This window comes from Carettochelys insculpta, chromosome 3, assembly GCF_033958435.1.
Source record: "Carettochelys insculpta isolate YL-2023 chromosome 3, ASM3395843v1, whole genome shotgun sequence".
Lineage (NCBI taxonomy): Eukaryota > Metazoa > Chordata > Testudines > Carettochelyidae > Carettochelys > Carettochelys insculpta.
This window is the reverse complement of record NC_134139.1, coordinates 126,673,016-126,686,841: the sequence shown is the minus strand read 5'-3', so window position 1 is coordinate 126,686,841 and position 13,826 is coordinate 126,673,016. Positions and strand designations below refer to the sequence as shown.

Sequence of the window (13,826 nt, the reverse complement as noted above, 5' to 3'; positions counted from 1 at the left end):
TCTAAAGTTAAAATGCAATTCCAATGTTAGCTGGGTTTCTCAAAAGGAAATGGCCCAAATAACTATTCTAATCTCTGAAGTGCAGTGTCTGAAGGAACCATGCTGTTTATTTTAGTACCTGGTTTGAGCAGCAGAATATAGGGTATTTGTTATTAAAAACAAAAACAATCTTGCAAAACACACCAATTTTTAATTGTTGCAAAAGCTTGAAACTTATTAGTATAATAGATGAGTCCTGGGGTGCGACTCACTGATCCAGAAAGCTTTACTATTTATAACATTCTTCACAATATTAAGCCTACATATTTTACTTTCATGCTGCAGAACATCTGAACATTAAAAATAATTCCCCCATCTGATATTTGCAATCAATAGTAAAAAATAGATTTTAGATGCAAGAAACATTGTAGCTGCAAATTACTCTGCTTTATAAATTTGGTTACATCATTCTGCCTCCCATCCTCCCTCCAGAAAGCCTGAAGAATTAGGTTGCAAAAACCAGGGGAGCGGAATTTTAGTTGCAGTCTTTGAGAATCAAGCTCATAATGTTTACTGGAGCAGATAAGCATGTTAAATGATCATGGGAAAGCTGCTGTGAATTGTAGTGTTTATCTTTTTGTATGGAGGATGTGGGGCAGGTAGTGAGAAATGCTCCTCAGATACTCCACATTTTTGCAGGAAAATAGTCATTTTTTCACATGCGATGATTTATGGAATTGGTTGTTCAGATCACGGACAGTGAAGAGGGTGTGTTTGTGTATGTATGCGCAAAGTGTGTATGTAAGCTATCTGAGATAATGAAGGATCCAGTCCCGCACTCATAATTCAGCTGCAACTCCCATGGATTCCACTGTCAGGATTTTCTTAAGTAAGGCAGCACTCAGGAACATAGGGATTGCCAGTTGTCCATCTTGTGCAGTACTGTATGTCTGAAATCTACTGAAATCTTTTAGAGGACAATTACGGAATTCCCAATCCGCAGTGGGGCCTAACCTCCCCCCCGCACCGCCCAAGTGTTAAGTCTTTGGCTTGTGCCAGGAAGTCAGGGGGATAATATGCCATCTAAAAACTTGATTAAAAGATTCTGCTTAATGTAATTGTGGATGTTGTCATTATCCTTAAAAATGTGTCATCCTGTTACAACTAAAAGAATAAGATTCAATTATATTTTGTGGCCAAAGGAGAGAGAGGGTAATCATACCTCTTATAAGTAAATATTCCCTTTACCGGTTTTAATTTTATTGCCTGTCCGTTTTGTTGGATGTCCCCTTATTCATGTATTGTGGGAAAAGGTAAAGTGAAGTGCCCGATTTACTTTGTTGGTATCATTTATTCTTTGTATCAGATGTTTTATTGTATAACCTCTGTTTGTTTGTGTCCTCTCTAAACAGTCCCAAATATTTTGAATTTCCTCAGACAGAAACCTCTTCATACCTATAAACATTTTCCATAGATCTCAAGAACAGCAGAAATTCTTGTTCTTTTAAATGTACATTTCATCACAACAGATTGCGTTACACATCTTTCAATTAGGTCAGAACAGTAACTGGTTTTCTTCTGTAAATATTAAAAATCATCACATGTCCCACTTTCCCATGTGCTTTGAGGAATTAAGACATTTTAAGGCAAAACAATTGACAGTATTTACATCATGGCTTAAAGCTTCTTTAAATTAAGATGAAGGACCAAATTCTGTCCTTGGTTACACCTGGGAGCCTATGGCTACATGAGTGAAACCGAGACCTGAACCTGGCCCACACGCTATTTTCAATCTAGAATGTTCTATACCTGGTGTTCAATATAACAAGTACAGGTGCAGTGCTCAGCTGTTGACGTTAGGCAGGTCCAGTAAAGGTCAGCAGGCATAATATAATGTAATGTAATGTAATATAATATAATATAATATAATATACTGAGCAGGATTTTGAGAAACATGGCACTAGATCAAAATCCTAGAGTTTAAGGTCAGAAGGGCCCACAAGATCGTCTAGTGTGACCTCATGCATACCATGAGCCTCTGACTAATTTGTGTGGGGGCTTGAGCCCTGGCCCCTGTAGGCTTGGCAGTTAACAGCTCTGTCACCTCTGGGCTTGGCACGTCAGTTACAAAAGTTGTTTTGTTTTTTTTTTTAAAATGCTTGACCCCTGGCAGTTAATTGTTTGAGCCCTGACATTTCTTTCCTTACAAATTTAGCAATGTCATAAGCCCCAGTATCACTCAGCACCCTTGCACTAAACCCAGCAACAGAAATTTGACCAAAGGTTCATAGCCCATAGAAGACTACATGTTGCGTGCCCCAGGTAGAGAGTAGCAGGGACTGAGGAGGACCAGTGGCCGAGGCCCTTGCAGTGGCAGGGAATTATTAAATGAAATATCCTCAGTTAGTGCAGGATGCTTGCTGAGATTATGTGCTCCAGAGGAAGCTGAAAAACCCCAAGGTCACTGCCAAACTGGCCTAGGGGAAAATTCCTTCCTGGCCCCACTTATGGTGATCAGTTAGATACTGTGTATGTGAGCAAGAACTAGCCAGCCAAGCACCTGAGAGAGAATGCTCTTTGGGAGCACTGTTCCACCCCATCCAGTGTCCTGTCTACCGTCATGGGCATCCAGTATGCTTCAGAGGAAGGAGACCGCCACCACTCCAACAAAAATACATTGGAAGGAAGAACATCCCTTCCTGACTCCTGTAGCTGACTGTCTCAAGTCCTGCCATATGATACACACTGGAAGGGATTCCCAGTGTTCTCCAGTTCTGCCCCCCTGCCCCTCCAACCATATGACAGGCAACTGCATAATTTGTCACCCCTTTCTTTAAACTACTTAAAGTGTTTGCCCCTGGAATTCTTATTTAGAGTCAGTTCCAGAACTTCACTCCTCTAACGGCTAGAAACCTTCGTCTAATTTCATCATTTATTCATGGTCTGTTTATATTCATTTGCTCTTGTGCCAGCGTTGCCCTTTGGTCTATCTAAATAGCTCTTCACCTTCCCCGGTATTTTCAAGTAAGGCTGAAGAGTTTCAGGTGTACGCAGTGACATGTAAACTCTTGTAACTAGTCTAGCCGTGGACCTTTTCTTCTCCATGAGTCTGTTTATTTATGTATTTGAAAATTTACACCATTCCACAGCTTCTCATTTTACAAACAGGCGTAACATGGTCACATTTCACCTTCCTCATGCATGTGTTAAACAGCATAACTTTGCAACAATATAGTATTGTATTACAATAAATATGTACAGCTGCTGTATTTCAGGGAGCTGATAGGACTTTGTGGTCATTTCATTTAAGGCTTGAATTTCCTAATGGATTGTATTAAGCAGTTTTTCTTCCTCCCACCCTAACTACAAACTGCTGTAATAAGCACTTGCTTAAAACTGTAGGACTATTCAAACCCTAAAGAATAAATCGTCAGTCATATCTCATGTGAAATTATACACATCTTAATACCAATTCCTGCCTATAGAATTAAGATTTTTCTCAACAAGTAAATAAAACAAGAATCCTTTCCAATACATTTGGTGAAAATGTAGACTCTGTTACGTTGCGCTTTACAAATTCCCAGTTGAGTTAAGCTGGTTGATTCCCAGAATTTAACACACCCATTAGAGGGGCACACAAATTCTGCAAAAGTACCATTAATGAGCAGCTATATGTTGGAGGTGCAAAGCTGCATGCACATTACACCACCTCCATCCTCAAATGTACTCTTCTTACCAAGAGTTGCAATCGTCTAGACAACATGAATCGTTCCTAGACTGTGGAATACACGTACGTTGCTGCATGGATCCTAATGACTTAGCTATAGACATGTATTGATTCTCCATGACTTGTCACAGAAGGCTTGCAGAACAGCTGCACCTGTTTGCCAAATTCAACTTTATGCACCAGCAGCAGAGCGAACATATATGCTGTTTGTCTGGCATAGGCACATGTATATGGACAGCCAGAATTTGCTAGGGGATCCTGTGCCTTTAAGGTGAACAGACCAGAATCTTATAATCTGCTGTCTTGCTATAAAAGGTGAATTTTGTCTCAGGTGTTGTGCAGTTATTGAAAAAAATCACACATTTCAAGGATAGAGAAATTCTTCCTCGCAAATATAGCAAGACCCAAACACAATATAATGCTTGTATAAATGACTAATAATAAATTGTTAAAAGGAAGTTTCAGTATTTTTTCACTTTGTTTAGGCAGCGAGATTGTTTAGATTGTTTCTGCACTGAATTCTTGTTCCTGTTTTGTCTGCTATACATAGTCAAATGTACATAATGAACTAGTGCATAATGATAACCTGTTGTGCATAATAATACCAATTACAAGCAATGTTGCAAGAAAGGGAGTTTTTCATACTAATGTTTGTAAATGAACAGATTTAGATTTAAAGCTGTTCCAATGCTCCCTTCCCTATAGATTTCATTCTGTAGATCAGCTAACGTAAATCGAAGAATCATAGCAGCACTTAGCAAAACCAATGGTCCACAAGTTTCGGGATATTAAATTTACAGGAAATATTGAATTTGTAATTGGACTACTGACTCTGAAGCCTGAGAAGATTAATTTTTAAAATTAGTTTATTGAATCAGTGGGTCAGAAAACAAATTTATTATGACCCAACGGCTGCACCTAGAATGGAGATGAATTCATACAGGTTTTGAGGTCTATCTATAGATGTGCTAGAGACTGATATTCTTGATTTTACTAGGGTATTGGAGAGAAAGTGAGTGCAAAATTGTCAGGCAGTTTATTACCCTTGACCTTGCTGCTGCTTTGCACTGCCTTACAATCAGGACAGTAAAGGTGATAAATATTTTTGTTTACAACATAATTAAATCTCACCACCACAAACAAACAAATAAAAACCCCATACATCAAAAACTAAAGGTAAATTGCTGTTTGTTACACAACTGATTCATTTTCTCTCCTTGTGTGGAATACTGATCTATAGTAATTGAAATGAACCAGTCCAAGTACAGCAAACCCTCAAGATACATGCAATCAAGTCGGATTGACCCATCTGCTGCCCCTGACAGGAGTGGGAAACCGTGAGTCAGGCCGCTACCCCTGACAGTAGTGGGGAGACTGCTTCTGTCGGGGCAGCAGCCTGATTCCTGCTGGCCTGACAGGAACAATTTTTCTGCTCCTGTCAGGCTGCCTCCCTTGACAGGAGCAGCTTCCCTGTCCCCAAAGTGGTGGGGAGTTGGGAAGCAGGCAGCAGCCTGGCTCCCAGCTCCCCTCTGCTTGCAGTGCCGGGAAGCTGAGCAGGTCCGCAGCCCTGGTTAGTTTCCAGGCTCCAAGGAGCAGAGGAGAGAGGGGAACAAGGTTGCTACCTGGGTCTCAGCTCCCTGCCACTTGCGGGACCTGGGAAACTGACCAGCTGGTCAGTTTTCCAGATCCTGCAAGCAGCAGGGAGATGGGAACCAGGCTGCCCCGTTTCCCAGCTCCCTGCCACTCTGGGAGCCAGGAAACTGACCAGCCCTCATGGGCTAGTTAGTTTCCCTGCTCCTGCAAGCTCATGGGAGCCCGGAACCATCTCCCCTTGACTTGCATGACAATTTGAGTTACACGGGGGTTGCAGAAATGCAACCACTGTGTAACTCGAGGGTTTACTGTAGCCAGGTAACTTGACCAGTGAAGCTCATATGGCATTAAAGAATACTTCTCCCTTTCGCAGCCCAGAATACATTTAGGAGACAGAGGAGTCCAACATTCCTCATGTAAACATGGCATTATTCTGCAAATCAGACTCCAGCTTTATCCTCTTGCCACTTCAAGGTGGAAGGAATGGCAAGCAGTAGTTTCACAGTAGCATTGGAATGAAGTGTTGAAAATGATCCATTTTGTGCTATGAGAATTTTTGTCTTAGTTGGATATTTAGTGTCAGGAAAACAATTAGGGCTCTCAAAATAATACATATTTATTTACTGCTGAGTAATATTACCTAAGATAATGTTTTTCACTTTCTAATTGTATTGGCTAATGACTGTATACCACCATATGATTAACATACACACACAGAACTATGAGTAAATATAAGATATTGTTTGCCACCAAATTAATGCTGAAAATCGTGAGAGAAAGTTCTCTTGATTTCCGGCTTAATTATGTAGCATAGCCCCATATAAGAAATATTTAACAATCATCCTCTTAAGTCACAGAATAATGACAAAATTGTCTGCTTCCTTTTTTCCTCTGACATCTGCAATATTTAATTTGTAAAGCGACTGTCATTCATGAAAATTTTGGAAATTAATTCAATAGATTTAATGCAATTAATGTCCCCTGACATTAAAAAGCTCAAGTTTTACATTTTAAGGTTTCTTTTGTAACATAAGCTTTGAAACACATGGGACTATACACAGCCAATCAGTATTTTTCTTGCCGATTCACCTTGTTTTAATTAGGTATTGAGAAAGGTCACAGTGGTGCAGGTGGGCTGCCTAGTTAGCATGGAATTGCCTTTGCTTGGCTTTACAGATTTTGTAGAGAAGGGTAATTTAAGAAGCAGTTCACAAGCTTGCTGCTACTGGGGATGCTGCTTTACAGAGAGAGAGAGAGAGAGAGAGCGGGGTTTCCAGTTCATTATAGGAGACAAAGGCTTCTTCCTAGGGCTCTGGGGAATCAAACTCCTTTCCATTGCTACATTGGGATATAACATAATACTAATGAACACATGCAGATAGGAAACTGGATTTGGAGGGGACATGTTTGCAAGTGTGGGGCATGACTGCAAGCTTTTTTGATGAGGTATCTGTCTGGAAAGAGGGAGAAGAAAATGATCATGAGCAGAATAGATTAAGAGCCTGTGGGAGTATAAAAGGCTTTGCAAGCAGGGACCACAGGTCTGGAATAGTGCATCCCTCAATGGAACAGATTACTGTGGTATGAGGCAATTCCTGTCCCAACAAGAGATGGGTGGGGATCGTTAAATTGACAGAGATCAGAAGTCATTAAAAAACCCTTCCCCAGGGGCTAAGATTCTACTTGTGATTAGAAGAAGGAATTGAAATCCCAAATTAACCCATTGGTACCATGACTCACTATCTTCCCAGGCTCATCAACATTAAAGTATAACGTGTTAGCACAGGGGTTCACAACCAAAATAGCAATAAGAGCCATTATTTTCTAATTTGGTTAAAAACAAAACAAAAAACTTATTTCAAGAACCACAGTGCATGTGAATGAGATGGTCCTTAATAAATAACATTGAACCATACTTTTTGTAACCCCTATTTTATGAACAGAACACACACAATGGTTTGTAATGCGATACATGTTTACTGCAGGATGCTCACAGACTTTTTACATGTTCTATTTTCTCACACTTTGCATGTGTGTTTATACCACTGTCTTCCTGACTTTCACTGCGGAACCTTCCCTCTCTCTGGAGGACACTTGGGGGAGTTATCCAGTGTTTGGAGATCACATAGTGTTTAGTATTTAGATGAGTTGTTCATTTCTGGGCTTTTAGACATCCACTGTTTATCAAAAATAATCATGAGGGGTGTTTTTTACTTTGCAATTATAGGCTACGTCTACACGAGCCCCAAACTTCGAAATGGCCACGCAAATGGCCATTTCGAAGTTTACTAATGAAGCGCTGAAATGCATATTCAGCGCTTCATTAGCATGCGGGTGGCCGCGGCACTTCGAAATTGACGCGCCTCGCCCCGACGGGGCTCCTTTTCGAAAGGACCCCACCTACTTCGAAGTCCCCTTATTCCCATGAGCTGGTGGGAATAAGGGGACTTCGAAGTAGGTGGGGTCCTTTTGAAAAGGAGCCCCATCGGGACGAGCCGCGTGGTGGCGAGGCGCGTCAATTTCGAAGTGCCGCGGCCGCCCGCATGCTAATGAAGCGCTGAATATGCATTTCAGCGCTTCATTAGTAAACTTCGAAATGGCCATTTGCGTGGCCATTTCGAAGTTTGGGGCTCGTGTAGACACAGCCATAGGGTCAGGAGCCAGAAAGAAGTCCCTAAAGAGCTGCATGTGGCTCTGGAGCCTGGGGTTTCAGACCCCTGTGTTAGCACCTCTAATGAGGAAATGCAACAGGACCAGACTGAGGCCATCAAAGGCTTAATGGAGGTAGCTGGCAAACCAGGGTATGCGCATCAGTTGGCAAACAATGGACATTCTACTGTCCATCTGCTGCCATTTAATATAATAAATTTGAATCGAGTTCCCAGTGTCTGAATTATTAGCAGGTATACAATCTAATTAAAAGCTGTGTTTGCATTTAATTTACCCACCATGTCACATTATCTCAGGTCATATTGCATTCTGGCTACTTTAGCTATACAGAGATGCACGTGTTAATTATGAGTTCAGGTTATACCATGTCTTGGAAAATGGGCATTTGAGTCAAATGAATGGTCTGGTTTATCTAAGGTGTCCCCATGTCATTTCTGAATAGCTAAAGTGCTTGTATTGCCAGTAATCACTTTTGTTTATATACACGTAACAAAGTAATTTCATGACATGACTAGATAAGCTTTCATCGTTGTCATGCACTAGGTCTACGTGATTTTTTAGCAGCTGGGTGAGATTTAAATATGAGGGTGCTATAGCATTTTTGTGATGAGGATTAAGACATGGAAGAAGCCATTGTTTACTGGCTACATTCTTTCAGTGACTGAGCAGGAAACACTGCTTCTCATTCCTGTTATTTAAATTTACTAAGATGCTTCCTTGAAGTATTTTAAACCTCTCAAGAAGAATATATGTGGAGGTGGAATTTGTGGGGGTGATGGATGAACATTTTGCTGCATTAAGAAGTTTGGTAAGATAGGGTTCACAGTCTGTGTCCACAGGTTTATCACCTCATGGGATTTTTTTTATTTCAAAGTCCAGATGACGCCAGAAGTCTCTCTTTGCCTCTGAACTTCTTCATGACATAAAAGTTATGTTTCAGCTAGACACAGACAGTTGTTCAGTAACACATTGCTTTTCTCTGCTATTCCAGTATGACAACCCACCTCATCTCAGATTAGTTCAGGTTACCATAGTATCATATGATATAATACAGGACTAGAGTATTCCGCTGGATTTTACATTCTGTCAGTTTGGGCTCAATATAGAAAATACTGTCCAGCAGCAATTCCCAAACTTATTTGGCCACGGAACACTTTTGGGCTTGGAATATATTGATGGAATGCATACATGCTGGTTAGGGTGGAGGATTTCATACTGAAAAATTCCCTCACATAATGCTCAAAAGTTGATTTTTAAGTTGTCTTCTATTTTAAAAATAAGAGAAAATAATCTGAATCAGCAACTAATCTTCTGATAGGAGGACAATTAGCAATTCTGTAGTTAACTATAAAAATTAAAAATTAAGTACAAACCCCAAAACAACCATCCATATACCAGCCGAAAGAAGGATGGTTAATGTCATTCTTTTGTGCAAACGTAGAAAAGCCAATATTGTTCAAAAAAGGACTGTTCTTCCTTAAAGCTTAAAAAACATTTTTATGAATAAAAAGTGCAAAACAAAATAGGCACAGGAAAATATTTTTAAATTTTGTGGTTTTTTTTATAAATTTATTTTTAGTGAAAACTACTGGGAAATAAAAATAAGTAACATTTGACAGTTTTTTAAATGGGAAGAGTATTTTTGCATCTTTTTATCACAAAACTGCTTAATAGTGGGAACGATGCTGCAGAGTTGGATCCTTATATCAGGTGCGACATCATGTGATTTCTCCGAACACGACTAGTGTCGAAACAATCTGAATTGGCTCAGATTGTTTTGGCGCAAGAGTTGCATAGTAACTATACTATTATGAATGTATTATATTAATATATCTACAATCTAAATACTGTTCAAATACCTTAGTATTTTTGGTACACATATTTCATATTTAATATTTTAGAAGGAAAAATATCACTAGTATCAAATTTTTTTTTCACAGAATACCTATTCATATCTTGCAGAACACCAGTTTGGGAAACCCTGGTCTACAGTGATGAAAACTTAAGATGTATCTACAGACATTTAAATTGGAGTATATTTCATACAGTTTTCTCCGTTCTCAAAGTACACATTTATCATTAGTACTGATAAGAACTTGGCAAATAATGCAGAAAATATTAAATCAGATATTCTATTATAAAGTTATGAAGGAATTTGAATAAGACAGCAGATTAATTTGAGTTAACTTGTCACTCAGCTTATTTAGACAAATATTGACACAAAGTAGTTTAAAGTCATTGAGAAAACTTCAAGAGATTTTTTTGAAAGCTATTGTTGGACTAGCCGTAATGCTGTGTATGGGACCCAGTGTAAACTACACATTCTAGAAAGTGTTTGAGATATTGTAGTGTATTGAACTTGTGAGTTAAGTAAAAACGAGTGTGGCATCCTGCTTTAATGGTGCTGTGGTAGACATTAGCATAGAACCCTAAGAAGTAAAGTGGTGTAAAAACCCTTGAATTCAGATGAAGATGGAAGTCCTTTCCAATTTTAATGTTTTTTCAGTGACACACATTGATAATTCAGTACTATCCTCATTACTTAAAATCACAGCAATGTCTAATAGCAATTTCTATTGGAGAGAGAGAAGTCAATGGTGGATGTGGCCCTTAATTTTAATTTTGTGTGGAGTTAAAGTAAGACAACTACTATAAGACTGAAGAGTGTAAGATTGGTAAGTGTCAAATCTGATGGAGAAACAAGAAAATATTTAAATGGTAAAAGTTTCGAAAACAACAGCTATTTTAGTTTTGAAAATTCAGTCAGTCCTTCAGTAGTAGAAGGGTTTGCTAACCAGGTTAGTTGAGCTACAGGATATTTTCTGTTACAAATTCAAGCATTTATAACTCATTCATTTGAATTTAAATTGGACTGAAAATAAACATATGCTTAAAGTCGTCAGCCTGGATGCAATTTTGTATCTAAAGTACAAGCACTCATCTGTTTAATAATACAGTTAAAAGAATGCTTTTTTGTGTATGTGTGTGGTTTCAGATACTTCAGATTCATTTTACTCCCCAAGTAAAAAAATGTCAGGCCAAATTCTGCTGCAATATATAACCATGAAAGTCAATTTAAATAGATGAAGTTACTGATATGAAGACCAGCTCTGTTGGCTGGGGTATGCTTCTTGAGTAAGTAGAAGTGTTGTTTCTTCACAATATATTTTGGGAATTATAGAAGGGATTGTTATGGGTGGCGATTAGAATTCTGTCTGGCCTTTGCATGGGCAATGCTGGAGGAAGCCATGTAACAACTAGTTACTCTTTTGACCCTGAGGTAGGATCTTGAGTGTAGGTAGTGGAGACAGTCTAGACTAGTGTTTCTTAAACTTTGTTCCGAGAACAATTTGCAGGTGTGCTGTGAGTGTTTGGAAAAACCCACTGATGGCCTGTATCTTCTGTTATTAAAACCAGATGCCATATTACTTCTTCATTGCTATGATACCTGATTAATATACTTCATTTTGTTTGTGCTGCGTATGTTGCTGCTGTTTGTTGTTGTTTTGGGTTTGTTTGTTTTTTGGCAGGGGTGGGAGGTGACAGTTTTTTTGAAGAAAATTTCCATAAGTGTTCTGCACAAAACATATTTTTCGTGTTCCATGGTCTCAAAAAGTTTAAGAAACATTGGTCTAGATGAGGCCTTTCAGTCTTAGCTTAGCTTACAGGACCAGGACTTTGTATCTGCAGTGTATATCTGTACTAATGACATGAAAGAAAAGTCATGGAATTTAACTAGAAGGACTAATTTAAAATGATCAAAAATTTAGACTGTTTAGATAATATTAAAAGATCACTGCAAACTAGAGATGACCATGGGGTGGAATCTCTTCAGCTACAAATCTCAGGTGATAGAACAGTAACCGTAAAAACTGTAGTGTGATGCATTCCCCAGAAAAAGACAATCATTTTATCGAAAGGTTAAGTAGTGAAATCTTATACTGCAATAGTAATAGCTGATTTTAACTAGTCATTGTTAAATGACTGAGTGGGTTGCTGTGGTTTGAAGAAGCAAATTATCAATAGAATAATAGGCTGCTCTTCAACCACAGAGGTGAAGAAAAGGGTTAATGGTAAGAAAGTTTAAAAATTAAGAAACACCAAATCACTCTGGAGGCTATTTAAGAACACCATATTAGAGGCACAGATGGCACATATACCTCTGAGTAAAGAAAAAGTAAAAGGAAAGAGTAAATCTGGCATGGTTAATCAAACTACATAAGCTTAAAGGGACACCATCCACTTAAAAATCACACCTTTCAGAAAATGTGATACCTACTACTGTCACAAATAGCACCTATGATTAGTGTAGCAAGAGAATAGAAAAAAAGTTGCTTTCTGCTTTTCAGTTTACTTACTGTGGGCCTCATGAAAAGCCCTGGCACCAACAGAAGACTTTCTAATGAATTCAATGAGCTTCAGATCAGGTCCTTTGTATATTTGAGAGTGTTTTGTGTACAGTTTCTTTGTTTTGCCTGAGGTCAGTCAGTTTACTTGTTCATCTGGACCTTTCCTATAGCAAGAGAGGAGAGAAACATTTGCTTTTTTAAATAGGCTTAGTGGGGCCTTGGGGGTATTTGTACTGGAAATACCACATTTTTGCACATTTAAGGCAAAAAGGACATCCTTTGGGAAAGTGGACAGTCTACAGAGGCAATAATAAATAAATTAGGACACAAATATGCCAGATAAATTACAGACTAGAAAGAAAGAAGACAGAAATAATGTAAAGGATGAATATACAAAGATATCTAAAAACAAAGGGCATCTAATCACATTAGAAACAAGAAAGGTATGTGTGGCTAGCTCCTCTTGGCCACCAAATGGTGAGTAAGGTAGTCAGAAAATGTAATGGAGCAGAACAATCAAGTTAATTTTCTGCATCAGTCTTTACTGCAAAAAATTGAGAAAATTCCTATTCCAAGAGTGCTTTTCACAGGAAATCAGAATGTGATCTTAAGAGAAATTGAAGTCTCTACGGAGGAAGTTATGGAGCAGCTTCAGAAACTCAAGTATAGTAAATCATCAGGACCAGATGGTATTCATCTGAGTGTTCCTAAGGAAATAAAAGTGTGAAATAGCAGAGATATTGACAAGGATATGCACTATATCATTAAAACTAGCAACTGTTTCTGAAAATTTGAAAGTTGTTTTGTTTGGTGCCTCTCTTGAAACAAAATAAGGGCGGTGGGGAGAAAAAGGAATTATAGGTTGGTGAGCTGCTTCTAGGTTGTTGTAAATCCGGTTAAGAGTCTGAGTAATTTATTTTACATAATGACAGAATAGTATAGCTTTTGGTTGTGTATAACTAGATAGAACTCTAACCAGCATTATGTCTGTAAAGGAAAATTGGATTTTAATTTGTTCTTTAAAATGTAATAACATAGTAGACCAGGGTGAATAAGTGGCCATAGCTTTTTTGGATTTTTGGAAGGCATTTACTAATTTCCTTCATATGGTTGAACATACAGATAACCAACCATTTTATATAGCATATTGTTCATGTCCCCCACACAGTAGATGGCTGCATTTCTGCTTTACTGTGTTTATGCAGACTAGCATTTTACCCGTGCATGCCTTAAGTCAGGTTGTCTAAACATGGACTATGACATTTAAATATGAGTTACTTGATTTCCAAAGGTACTGACTCTAGAGCTAGTTGAAAAATGTGTCATCCCTTCCCCTGCAGAACACTTTAATGAAGACTGGGGAAAATAGTTTGTCTAATTTTCCATAGAAAATTTAGATATGTTTGATGAAAGTTCAAGTGCCAGATATTTTGCTTTTTGATTTTTTGGCACTTTAGGTTTCCTACAACACAAATATTTTGGTTATTGGTTGAAACATTTTAGTTTTA

General features: G+C 38.5%; 1 protein-coding gene across 2 annotated transcripts in view; it reads left to right on the top strand.

The window, feature by feature from the left end:
* The window catches only part of SOBP (sine oculis binding protein homolog), a 156,808-nt gene that overhangs the window by 33,533 nt on the left and 109,449 nt on the right, over positions 1 to 13,826 (top strand). The gene's annotated exons all lie outside the window — the stretch shown is intronic.